Source organism: Drosophila subpulchrella, unplaced genomic scaffold (genome assembly GCF_014743375.2).
Source record: "Drosophila subpulchrella strain 33 F10 #4 breed RU33 unplaced genomic scaffold, RU_Dsub_v1.1 Primary Assembly Seq394, whole genome shotgun sequence".
Taxonomy (NCBI): Eukaryota; Metazoa; Arthropoda; class Insecta; order Diptera; family Drosophilidae; genus Drosophila; species Drosophila subpulchrella.
Genome location: NW_023665616.1, coordinates 47,501 through 62,204, shown reverse-complemented (window position 1 = coordinate 62,204; position 14,704 = coordinate 47,501). Strand labels below are relative to the sequence as shown.

The window sequence follows — 14,704 nt, the reverse complement described above, 5'->3', positions numbered from 1 at the left end:
TGAATGAATCGTATGGATATGGCTTATAGGTATAATACCTATAAGGCATAATAATGTATAATATAATAAATATACATTAAGATATGAATGGATTGTATAAATATGGCATAGAAATGCCATATACATAAGAATAAATGGTAGAATTTACCCATATATCACTGAAACATGATATATAAACCTAGTGATAGCTGGCACTAGTACTGTAAACAGGCACGCAGTAGTGCGTGGGGTAAAAAACTACTATAGGGAGGTGGTCGTTGGCGGGCCCCTCCTCGTATTGGTCAAAACTTATGTTATGCGTAAACATATGATTTTGTCAATACTATAAAGAAAACTTGTTTTGTACATACAAAACTAAATGAATTATATGGATATTGAAAAATAAATGGCATTATATCCATATAATGAAAATATACTTGTATTCTCTTATTATAAGAGAGAATACCGTATAGTTGGTTGGCAAAGACAATTGAAAATACCCGAATTGCAGATGATGGGTTCAAAAACTACTATAGGGTGGTGTAGCAAATAATATGAAGATGATATATCCATATAATGGATATACACTAGTATTCTCTTATTATAATAGAGAATACCATATAAATGGTTGGCAAAGACAATTGAAAATACCCGAATTGAAGTTGACGGGTTCAAAAACTATTATAGGGTGATGTAGCAAATAAAATAATGAAGATATATCCATATAATGGAATTATATGTGTATTCTCTTATTATATGAGAGAGTACCAAACGGTTGATTGGCAAAGACAATTGAAAATACCCGAATTAAAGATATTGGGTCCAAAAACTACTATAGGATGGTCAATGGGCCGGCCATCTACTATTGACGTGACAAAATACTGTCTGTCGGTAGAGAAGATATTAATCCGTCAAATTTGTTTCTTTATTCATTTATGAATATGAGACTTGGCTCCACGGTTAATATTTTAAGCCCAAAGATAATAATGTTGAAACAAAGGCCAAGGTTTCTATTATACATAGAATAACAAATTGTTTCCGAACTTTATCGTTAATCCAAATAAATAATTACAATTGAGGCAGGCTAATAATGATATATATTTTGTATTGATAATCTTGATATATATGTATATTGGTCTGCCATTATCACATACTGAGTTATGTGATAATTCCCTGCGGGGATAAATTAAAAGAGGTGTCCCTATATTAAAAGAAAATAATATATATATATATTATTTTTTCTAACGTACATATCATATATGCGCTCGGTTTTATATTATATATTACCAAAGAGTCTTATATGAATATATACAGATAAATTTTAAATTTATCATCAAAATACAAATGATTTAATTCAATATTTTATATTGGTTAAACAAAAATTGTACATGTGTGGATACAATAATGACGTATGTCGAACAAAAAAGATATTTTAGAATGAAATATGCAAATATAAAGAAAATTATTACGTATTACGAAAAAAAATATTGTGTTTTTAACATCAATAATTAAAAAACTTGTTATTATTAGTGGCGGAACAAGTATATATTGTGAAAACAACAAACGTATACGAATGCTATATAAAAATGGCCGTATTCGATAGAAAACAATCTATAAAATTTATATTGCTAATTTCTATTCAAAAATATGAATGAAATATGAATAAAAACATTATTCTGGTTGATCCTGCCAGTAGTTATATGCTTGTCTCAAAGATTAAGCCATGCATGTCTAAGTACACACGAATTAAAAGTGAAACCGCAAAAGGCTCATTATATCAGTTATGGTTCCTTAGATCGTTAACAGTTACTTGGATAACTGTGGTAATTCTAGAGCTAATACATGCAATTAAAACATGAACCTTATGGGACATGTGCTTTTATTAGGCTAAAACCAAGCGATCGCAAGATCGTTATATTGGTTGAACTCTAGATAACATGCAGATCGTATGGTCTTGTACCGACGACAGATCTTTCAAATGTCTGCCCTATCAACTTTTGATGGTAGTATCTAGGACTACCATGGTTGCAACGGGTAACGGGGAATCAGGGTTCGATTCCGGAGAGGGAGCCTGAGAAACGGCTACCACATCTAAGGAAGGCAGCAGGCGCGTAAATTACCCACTCCCAGCTCGGGGAGGTAGTGACGAAAAATAACAATACAGGACTCATATCCGAGGCCCTGTAATTGGAATGAGTACACTTTAAATCCTTTAACAAGGACCAATTGGAGGGCAAGTCTGGTGCCAGCAGCCGCGGTAATTCCAGCTCCAATAGCGTATATTAAAGTTGTTGCGGTTAAAACGTTCGTAGTTGAACTTGTGCTTCATACGGGTAGTACAACTTACAATTGTGGTTAGTACTATACCTTTATGTATGTAAGCGTATTACCGGTGGAGTTCTTACATGTGCTTAGATACTTGTATTTTTTCATATGTTCCTCCTATTTAAAAACCTGCATTAGTGCTCTTAAACGAGTGTTATTGTGGGCCGGTACAATTACTTTGAACAAATTAGAGTGCTTAAAGCAGGCTTCAAATGCCTGAATATTCTGTGCATGGGATAATGAAATAAGACCTCTGTTCTGCTTTCATTGGTTTTCAGATCAAGAGGTAATGATTAATAGAAGCAGTTTGGGGGGCATTAGTATTACGACGCGAGAGGTGAAATTCTTGGACCGTCGTAAGACTAACTTAAGCGAAAGCATTTGCCAAAGATGTTTTCATTAATCAAGAACGAAAGTTAGAGGTTCGAAGGCGATCAGATACCGCCCTAGTTCTAACCATAAACGATGCCAGCTAGCAATTGGGTGTAGCTACTTTTATGGCTCTCTCAGTCGCTTCCCGGGAAACCAAAGCTTTTGGGCTCCGGGGGAAGTATGGTTGCAAAGCTGAAACTTAAAGGAATTGACGGAAGGGCACCACCAGGAGTGGAGCCTGCGGCTTAATTTGACTCAACACGGGAAAACTTACCAGGTCCGAACATAAGTGTGTAAGACAGATTGATAGCTCTTTCTCGAATCTATGGGTGGTGGTGCATGGCCGTTCTTAGTTCGTGGAGTGATTTGTCTGGTTAATTCCGATAACGAACGAGACTCAAATATATTAAATAGATATCTTCAGGATTATGGTGTTGAAGCTTATATAGCCTTCATTCATGGTGGCAGTAAAATGTTTATTGTGTTTGAATGTGTTTATATAAGTGGAGCCGTACTGTTGGTTTGTCCCATTATAAGGACACTAGCTTCTTAAATGGACAAATTGCGTCTAGCAATAATGAGATTGAGCAATAACAGGTCTGTGATGCCCTTAGATGTCCTGGGCTGCACGCGCGCTACAATGAAAGTATCAACGTGTATTTCCTAGACCGAGAGGTCCGGGTAAACCGCTGAACCACTTTCATGCTTGGGATTGTGAACTGAAACTGTTCACATGAACTTGGAATTCCCAGTAAGTGTGAGTCATTAACTCGCATTGATTACGTCCCTGCCCTTTGTACACACCGCCCGTCGCTACTACCGATTGAATTATTTAGTGAGGTCTCCGGACGTGATCACTGTGACGCCTTGTGTGTTACGGTTGTTTCGCAAAAGTTGACCGAACTTGATTATTTAGAGGAAGTAAAAGTCGTAACAAGGTTTCCGTAGGTGAACCTGCGGAAGGATCATTATTGTTTAATATCCTTACCGTTAATAAAAAAATTTGTTTTTATTATAATAATATAATATATTATAGTAATACAAATAAAATATAAATTGCCAAAAATATGATCTTTTATAGATCAAATATAAAATTTCGAACAAGCAAATCGAAATAATAATTGTAATAATAAATATATTATTGCATTAAATAAGAGATAAATAAATAAGCAAAAGCAAACAAATAACAAATTCGAACAAGCAAATCGAAATTATTAAATTTATTTAATATTATTATTATATTGTATATTAAATGCAATTAATTAATAAAACACTGTGTGTATATGGACCATAATATACACGCGTTTGCGATATGTATTGTTCATCTCAGTTATGCGCATACATTGGATAATGCAACAACCTAAAATGTACAATGTTGTACCTGATTATTACAGGTTAATGTTTTATATAAATTTCAATATATATCGCTAAAAAAAAGTATTAATACCGTAAATGCCATTTAAAAAATACTTGATATATTATTGGTTATATGAAACTAAGACATTTCGCAGCATTCGTTTTAGGTATAAAAATCAATTTATTGAAGGAATTGATATATGCCAGTAAAATGGTGTATTTTTAATTTCTTTCAATAAAAACATATATGACAAAATTACCAAACCAATATATAAAACTCTAAGCGGTGGATCACCTCGGCTCATGGGTCGATGAAGAACGCAGCAAACTGTGCGTCATCGTGTGAACTGCAGGACACATGAACATCGACATTTTGAACGCATATCGCAGTCCATGCTGTTATGTACTTTAATTAATTTTATAGTGCTGCTTGGACTACATATGGTTGAGGGTTGTAAGACTATGCTAATTAAGTTGTTTATATAAATTTTATAATGAAATTTTATAAGCATATGGTATATTATTGGATAATAATAATTTAATTATTATATTATTCATAATATTAACAAATATATGAAAAACATTATCTCACATTAGTAAATAATTTGAATGTGAAAAACGAAGAGAAATATTTTCTTTTTCAATCAAATAATACTGAGAAATGTCTAGCATAAAAAATTTATCTAGAATTGTCTCTTATTAAAGATTAGTAAATAGAAAGCCGTTGACAATATTATTATTCTTCGTTGATTCGTTAGACCAAACAAATGCCATACAAATATATAAAATATATAACGAATTTAATAAAATGTTTTATCATTATATATAAAGAATTAATTGCAAAAAAAGTTATACACAACCTCAACTCATATGGGACTACCCCCTGAATTTAAGCATATTAATTAGGGGAGGAAAAGAAACTAACCAGGATTTTCTTAGTAGCGGCGAGCGAAAAGAAATCAGTTCAGCACTAAGTCACTTTGTCTATATGGCAAATGTGAGATGCAGTGTATGGAGCGTCAATATTCTAGTATGAGAAATTAACGATTTAAGTCCTTCTTAAATGAGGCCATTTACCCATAGAGGGTGCCAGGCCCGTATAACGTTAATGATTACTAGATGATGTTTCCAAAGAGTCGTGTTGCTTGATAGTGCAGCACTAAGTGGGTGGTAAACTCCATCTAAAACTAAATATAACCATGAGACCGATAGTAAACAAGTACCGTGAGGGAAAGTTGAAAAGAACTCTGAATAGAGAGTTAAACAGTACGTGAAACTGCTTAGAGGTTAAGCCCGATGAACCTGAATATCCGTTATGGAAAATTCATCATTAAAATTGTAATATTTAAACAATATTATGATAATAGTGTGCATTTTTTCCATATAAGGACATTGTAATCTATTAGCATACAAAATTTATCATAAAATATAACTTATAGTTTATTCAAATTAATTTGCTTGCATTTTAACACAGAATAAATGTTATTAATTTGATAAAGTGCTGATAGATTTATATGAATACAGTGCGTTAATTTTTCGGAATTATATAATGGCATAATTATCATTGATTTTTGTGTTTATTATATGCACTTGTATGATTAACAATGCGAAAGATTCAGGATACCTTCGGGACCCGTCTTGAAACACGGACCAAGGAGTCTAACATATGTGCAAGTTATTGGGATATAAACCTAATAGCGTAATTAACTTGACTAATAATGGGATTAGTTTTTTAACTATTTATAGCTAATTAACACAATCCCGGGGCGTTCTATATAGTTATGTATAATGATATTTATATTATTTATGCCTCTAACTGGAACGTACCTTGAGCATATATGCTGTGACCCGAAAGATGGTGAACTATACTTGATCAGGTTGAAGTCAGGGGAAACCCTGATGGAAGACCGAAACAGTTCTGACGTGCAAATCGATTGTCAGAATTGAGTATAGGGGCGAAAGACCAATCGAACCATCTAGTAGCTGGTTCCTTCCGAAGTTTCCCTCAGGATAGCTGGTGCATTTTAATGTTATATAAAATAATCTTATCTGGTAAAGCGAATGATTAGAGGCCTTAGGGTCGAAACGATCTTAACCTATTCTCAAACTTTAAATGGGTAAGAACCTTAACTTTCTTGATATGAAGTTCAAGGTTATGATATAATGTGCCCAGTGGGCCACTTTTGGTAAGCAGAACTGGCGCTGTGGGATGAACCAAACGTAATGTTACGGTGCCCAAATTAACAACTCATGCAGATACCATGAAAGGCGTTGGTTGCTTAAAACAGCAGGACGGTGATCATGGAAGTCGAAATCCGCTAAGGAGTGTGTAACAACTCACCTGCCGAAGCAACTAGCCCTTAAAATGGATGGCGCTTAAGTTGTATACCTATACATTACCGCTAAAGTAGATGATTTATATTACTTGTGATATAAATTTTGAAACTTTAGTGAGTAGGAAGGTACAATGGTATGCGTAGAAGTGTTTGGCGTAAGCCTGCATGGAGCTGCCATTGGTACAGATCTTGGTGGTAGTAGCAAATAATCGAATGAGACCTTGGAGGACTGAAGTGGAGAAGGGTTTCGTGTGAACAGTGGTTGATCACGAGTTAGTCGGTCCTAAGTTCAAGGCGAAAGCCGAAAATTTTCAAGTAAAACACAAATGCCATACAAATATAATTATATTATATAAATCAAGCTAATTAATATACTTGAATAATTTTGAACGAAAGGGAATACGGTTCCAATTCCGTAACCTGTTGAGTATCCGTTTGTTATTAAATATGGGCCTCGTGCTCATCCTGGCAACAGGAACGACCATAAAGAAGCCGTCGAGAGATATCGGAAGAGTTTTCTTTTCTGTTTTATAGCCGTACTACCATGGAAGTCTTTCGCAGAGAGATATGGTAGATGGGCTAGAAGAGCATGACATATACTGTTGTGTCGATATTTTCTCCTCGGACCTTGAAAATTTATGGTGGGGACACGCAAACTTCTCAACAGGCCGTACCAATATCCGCAGCTGGTCTCCAAGGTGAAGAGTCTCTAGTCGATAGAATAATGTAGGTAAGGGAAGTCGGCAAATTAGATCCGTAACTTCGGGATAAGGATTGGCTCTGAAGATTGAGATAGTCGGGCTTGATTGGGAAACAATAACATGGTTTATGTGCTCGTTCTGGGTAAATAGAGTGTCTGGCATTTATGTTGGTCACTTGTTCCCCGGATAGTTTAGTTACGTAGCCAATTGTGGAACTTTCTTGCTAAAATTTTTAAGAATACTAATTGGGTTAAACCAATTAGTTCTTATTAATTATAACGATTATCAATTAACAATCAATTCAGAACTGGCACGGACTTGGGGAATCCGACTGTCTAATTAAAACAAAGCATTGTGATGGCCCTAGCGGGTGTTGACACAATGTGATTTCTGCCCAGTGCTCTGAATGTCAAAGTGAAGAAATTCAAGTAAGCGCGGGTCAACGGCGGGAGTAACTATGACTCTCTTAAGGTAGCCAAATGCCTCGTCATCTAATTAGTGACGCGCATGAATGGATTAACGAGATTCCTACTGTCCCTATCTACTATCTAGCGAAACCACAGCCAAGGGAACGGGCTTGGAATAATTAGCGGGGAAAGAAGACCCTTTTGAGCTTGACTCTAATCTGGCAGTGTAAGGAGACATAAGAGGTGTAGAATAAGTGGGAGATATTAGACTTCGGTTTGGTATCGCCAATGAAATACCACTACTCTTATTGTTTCCTTACTTACTTGATTAAATGGAACGTGTATCATTTCCTAGCCATTATACGGATATATTTATTATATCTTATGGTATTGGGTTTTGATGCAAGCTTCTTGATCAAAGTATCACGAGTTTGTTATATAATCGCAAACAAATTCTTTAATAAAACGGTGCATTTATGTATTTTTGATTTGAAAATTTGGTATAACTCCAATTACTCAGGTATGATCCAATTCAAGGACATTGCCAGGTAGGGAGTTTGACTGGGGCGGTACATCTCTCAAATAATAACGGAGGTGTCCCAAGGCCAGCTCAGTGCGGACAGAAACCACACATAGAGCAAAAGGGCAAATGCTGACTTGATCTCGGTGTTCAGTACACACAGGGACAGCAAAAGCTCGGCCTATCGATCCTTTTGGTTTAAAGAGTTTTTAACAAGAGGTGTCAGAAAAGTTACCATAGGGATAACTGGCTTGTGGCGGCCAAGCGTTCATAGCGACGTCGCTTTTTGATCCTTCGATGTCGGCTCTTCCTATCATTGTGAAGCAAAATTCACCAAGCGTTGGATTGTTCACCCATGCAAGGGAACGTGAGCTGGGTTTAGACCGTCGTGAGACAGGTTAGTTTTACCCTACTAATGACAAAACGTTGTTGCGACAGCATTCCTGCGTAGTACGAGAGGAACCGCAGGTACGGACCAATGGCACAATACTTGTTCGAGCGAACAGTGGTATGACGCTACGTCCGTTGGATTATGCCTGAACGCCTCTAAGGTCGTATCCGTGCTGGACTGCAATGATAAATAAGGGGCAATTTGCATTGTATGGCTTCTAAACCATTTAAAGTTTATAATTTACTTTATAAACGACAATGGATGTGATGCCAATGTAATTTGTAACATAGTAAATTGGGAGGATCTTTGATCACCTGATGCCGCGCTAGTTACATATAAAAGCATTATTTAATACAATGACAAAGCCTAGAATCAATTGTAAACGACTTTTGTAACAGGCAAGGTGTTGTAAGTGGTTGAGCAGCTGCCATACTGCGATCCACTGAAGCTTATCCTTTGCTTGATGATTCGATAATAAAGATGTTGCAAGCGGGCATAATCATTATGCTTGCTTGCAGCATCGCACGCCACTTTGTTTGTGGTGTGTAAGGTAGGGAAGAAGAAATATAAAAGACCTAAATTGGAAACATCAATATATAAGTAAATATTGAACAAACAAAATGTATCGTCATCTTATTAGTGACGCGATGATAAAGTGGCAAACATATTCCATGTATAAATATTCCTATGGTATTAAAATTCAAGTAAAGAGGACATATATAAAAGTTTGTATATATGGTTCATTCAATGGTAGCAGCGGTTGGTTGGTTGGTGTCTGCTCCTCTTATTGTTCAAAACTTATGTTATGGTAGCAAGTCTATATCGTCATATTATTAGTGACGCGAAAAAGTAGTGGCAAAACATATTCCATGTATAAATAAATATTCCTATGGTATTGAAATTCAAGTAAAGAGGCCATTCAAGTAAAGAGGACTTATATAAATATAAGTATATATAATGGTAGCAGCGCGGTTGGTTGGTTGGTGTGTCTGCTCCTCTTATTGTTCAAAACTTATGTTATGGTAGCAAGACTGTATCGTCATATTATTAGTGACGCGAAAAAGTAGTGGCAAAACATATTCCATGTATAAATATTCCTATGGTATTGAAATTCAACTAAAGAGGACATATAAAATTACTATCAATGGTAGCAGTGGTTGGTTGGTTGGTGGTTGGTTGGCGGCTGCTCCTATTATTGTTCAAGACTTATGTTATGGTAGCAAGTCTGTATCGTCATATTAATTATTAGTGACGCGAAAAAGTAGTGGAAATCATATTCCATGTATAAATAGATTCCTATGGTAATGAAATTTTCAAGTAAAGAGAGGACCATTCAAGTAAGAGGACATATAAAAAGTAAGTATATGTTCCTCCAATGGTAGCAGTGGTTGGTTGGTTGGCGGCTGATCCTCTTATTGTTCAAAACTTATTTTATCAATATGAGTTTGGCAATACAATAAAGAAGACCAATCTAATCCATATAAAACTAAATGTATTATATGGATATGCTTAGGAAACCCATATATTCATAAAAAAAAATTATGTATAGAAAATTATACATATATCTTTTATATAAATGAATCGTATGGATATCGCCTTATGGTAGGTATAATAACTTTTTAAGGCATAATAATGTATAATATAGAAAATATACATTGAAATATAAATGCATTTTTATAGATATGGCGGCATATAAGTGCCATATACACAAGAATAAATAATAGAATTTACCAATATATAATTAAAATGAGATATATAAACCTAGTGAGGGGCTGCACTAGTATATGAATCGTATGGATATGGCTTATAGGTATAATACCTATAAGGCATAATAATGTATAATATAATAAATATAAATTAAGATATGAATGAATTATATAAATATGGCATAGAAATGCCATATACATACATAAGAATAAATGGTAGAATTTACCCATATATCACTGAAACACGATATATAAACCTAATGATAGCTGGCACTAGTACTGTAAACATGCACGCAATAGTGCGTGGGGTAAAAAACTACTATAGGGAGGTGGTCGTTGGCGGGCCCCTCCTCGTATTGGTCAAAACTTATGTTATGCATATGAATTTGTCAATACTATATAGAACGCCAAGCATATCCATATAAACTATGGATATGCATAGAAATCCATACAAAAGTAAAAAAAAATTATGTATAGAAAAATATACATATATTTATATAAGTGAATCGTATGGATATGGCTTATAGGTATAATACCTATAAGGCATAATAATGTATAACAAGTAAATATACATTGAAATGTGAATGCATTGTATGGATATGGCATATAAATGCCATATATATAGAAATAAATTGTATATCAATGATATAACAATTATAAACCTAGTGAGGGGCGGCACTAGTGAATGAATCGTATGGATATGGCTTATAGGTATAATACCTATAAGGCATAATAATGTATAATATAATAAATATACATTAAGATATGAATGGATTGTATAAATATGGCATAGAAATGCCATATACATAAGAATAAATGGTAGAATTTACCCATATATCACTGAAACACGATATATAAACCTAGTGATAGCTGGCACTAGTACTGTAAACAGGCACGCAATAGTGCGTGGGGTAAAAAACTACTATAGGGAGGTGGTCGTTGGCGGGCCCCTCCTCGTATTGGTCAAAACTTATGTTATGCATATGAATTTGTCAATACTATATAGAACGCCAAGCATATCCATATAAACTATGGATATGCATAGAAATCCATACAAAAGTAAAAAAAAATTATGTATAGAAAAATATACATATATTTATATAAGTGAATCGTATGGATATGGCTTATAGGTATAATACCTATAAGGCATAATAATGTATAACAAGTAAATATACATTGAAATGTGAATGCATTGTATGGATATGGCATATAAATGCCATATATATAGAAATAAATTGTATATCAATGATATAACAATTATAAACCTAGTGAGGGGCGGCACTAGTGAATGAATCGTATGGATATGGCTTATAGGTATAATACCTATAAGGCATAATAATGTATAATATAATAAATATACATTAAGATATGAATGGATTGTATAAATATGGCATAGAAATGCCATATACATAAGAATAAATGGTAGAATTTACCCATATATCACTGAAACACGATATATAAACCTAGTGATAGCTGGCACTAGTACTGTAAACAGGCACGCAATAGTGCGTGGGGTAAAAAACTACTATAGGGAGGTGGTCGTTGGCGGGCCCCTCCTCGTATTGGTCAAAACTTATGTTATGCATATGAATTTGTCAATACTATATAGAACGCCAAGCATATCCATATAAACTATGGATATGCATAGAAAACCATACAAAAGTAAAAAAAAATTATGTATAGAAAAATATACATATATTTATATAAGTGAATCGTATGGATATGGCTTATAGGTATAATACCTATAAGGCATAATAATGTATAACAAGTAAATATACATTGAAATGTGAATGCATTGTATGGATATGGCATATAAATGCCATATATATAGAAATAAATTGTATATCAATGATATAACAATTATAAACCTAGTGAGGGGCGGCACTAGTGAATGAATCGTATGGATATGGCTTATAGGTATAATACCTATAAGGCATAATAATGTATAATATAATAAATATACATTAAGATATGAATGGATTGTATAAATATGGCATAGAAATGCCATATACATAAGAATAAATGGTAGAATTTACCCATATATCACTGAAACACGATATATAAACCTAGTGATAGCTGGCACTAGTACTGTAAACAGGCACGCAATAGTGCGTGGGGTAAAAAACTACTATAGGGAGGTGGTCGTTGGCGGGCCCCTCCTCGTATTGGTCAAAACTTATGTTATGCATATGAATTTGTCAATACTATATAGAACGCCAAGCATATCCATATAAACTATGGATATGCATAGAAAACCATACAAAAGTAAAAAAAAATTATGTATAGAAAAATATACATATATTTATATAAGTGAATCGTATGGATATGGCTTATAGGTATAATACCTATAAGGCATAATAATGTATAACAAGTAAATATACATTGAAATGTGAATGCATTGTATGGATATGGCATATAAATGCCATATATATAGAAATAAATTGTATATCAATGATATAACAATTATAAACCTAGTGAGGGGCGGCACTAGTGAATGAATCGTATGGATATGGCTTATAGGTATAATACCTATAAGGCATAATAATGTATAATATAATAAATATACATTAAGATATGAATGGATTGTATAAATATGGCATAGAAATGCCATATACATAAGAATAAATGGTAGAATTTACCCATATATCACTGAAACACGATATATAAACCTAGTGATAGCTGGCACTAGTACTGTAAACAGGCACGCAATAGTGCGTGGGGTAAAAAACTACTATAGGGAGGTGGTCGTTGGCGGGCCCCTCCTCGTATTGGTCAAAACTTATGTTATGCATATGAATTTGTCAATACTATATAGAACGCCAAGCATATCCATATAAACTATGGATATGCATAGAAAACCATACAAAAGTAAAAAAAAATTATGTATAGAAAAAATATACATATATTTATATAAGTGAATCGTATGGATATGGCTTATAGGTATAATACCTATAAGGCATAATAATGTATAACAAGTAAATATACATTGAAATGTGAATGCATTGTATGGATATGGCATATAAATGCCATATATATAGAAATAAATTGTATATCAATGATATAACAATTATAAACCTAGTGAGGGGCGGCACTAGTGAATGAATCGTATGGATATGGCTTATAGGTATAATACCTATAAGGCATAATAATGTATAATATAATAAATATACATTAAGATATGAATGGATTGTATAAATATGGCATAGAAATGCCATATACATAAGAATAAATGGTAGAATTTACCCATATATCACTGAAACACGATATATAAACCTAGTGATAGCTGGCACTAGTACTGTAAACAGGCACGCAATAGTGCGTGGGGTAAAAAACTACTATAGGGAGGTGGTCGTTGGCGGGCCCCTCCTCGTATTGGTCAAAACTTATGTTATGCATATGAATTTGTCAATACTATATAGAACGCCAAGCATATCCATATAAACTATGGATATGCATAGAAATCCATACAAAATAAAAAAAAATTATGTATAGAAAAATATACATATATTTATATAAGTGAATCGTATGGATATGGCTTATAGGTATAATACCTATAAGGCATAATAATGTATAACAAGTAAATATACATTGAAATGTGAATGCATTGTATGGATATGGCATATAAATGCCATATATATAGAAATAAATTGTATATCAATGATATAACAATTATAAACCTAGTGAGGGGCGGCACTAGTGAATGAATCGTATGGATATGGCTTATAGGTATAATACCTATAAGGCATAATAATGTATAATATAATAAATATACATTAAGATATGAATGGATTGTATAAATATGGCATAGAAATGCCATATACATAAGAATAAATGGTAGAATTTACCCATATATCACTGAAACATGATATATAAACCTAGTGATAGCTGGCACTAGTACTGTAAACAGGCACGCAGTAGTGCGTGGGGTAAAAAACTACTATAGGGAGGTGGTCGTTGGCGGGCCCCTCCTCGTATTGGTCAAAACTTATGTTATGCGTAAACATATGATTTTGTCAATACTATAAAGAAAACTTGTTTTGTACATACAAAACTAAATGAATTATATGGATATTGAAAAATAAATGGCATTATATCCATATAATGAAAATATACTTGTATTCTCTTATTATAAGAGAGAATACCGTATAGTTGGTTGGCAAAGACAATTGAAAATACCCGAATTGCAGATGATGGGTTCAAAAACTACTATAGGGTGGTGTAGCAAATAATATGAAGATGATATATCCATATAATGGATATACACTAGTATTCTCTTATTATAATAGAGAATACCATATAAATGGTTGGCAAAGACAATTGAAAATACCCGAATTGAAGTTGACGGGTTCAAAAACTATTATAGGGTGATGTAGCAAATAAAATAATGAAGATATATCCATATAATGGAATTATATGTGTATTCTCTTATTATATGAGAGAGTACCAAACGGTTGATTGGCAAAGACAATTGAAAATACCCGAATTAAAGATATTGGGTCCAAAAACTACTATAGGATGGTCAATGGGCCGGCCATCTACTATTGACGTGACAAAATACTGTCTGTCGGTAGAGAAGATATTAATCCGTCAAATTTGTTTCTTTATTCATTT

The 14,704-nt window shown here is 33.7% G+C and overlaps 2 non-coding genes and 1 pseudogene across 2 annotated transcripts; all 3 read left to right on the top strand.

The window, feature by feature from the left end:
• Window positions 1-1,652: 1,652 nt before the first annotated feature.
• LOC119562162 lies at window positions 1,653-3,647 on the top strand. The gene has a single exon (XR_005221728.1). It is a non-coding gene; the product is annotated as a small subunit ribosomal RNA (ribosomal RNA).
• A 660-nt stretch (window positions 3,648-4,307) lies between these two features.
• Window positions 4,308-4,487, top strand: LOC119562148 (annotated as a pseudogene).
• A 401-nt stretch (window positions 4,488-4,888) lies between these two features.
• On the top strand, window positions 4,889-8,859 carry LOC119562167. Its single transcript, XR_005221733.1, has one exon. It is a non-coding gene; the product is annotated as a large subunit ribosomal RNA (ribosomal RNA).
• Window positions 8,860-14,704: the final 5,845 nt, after the last annotated feature.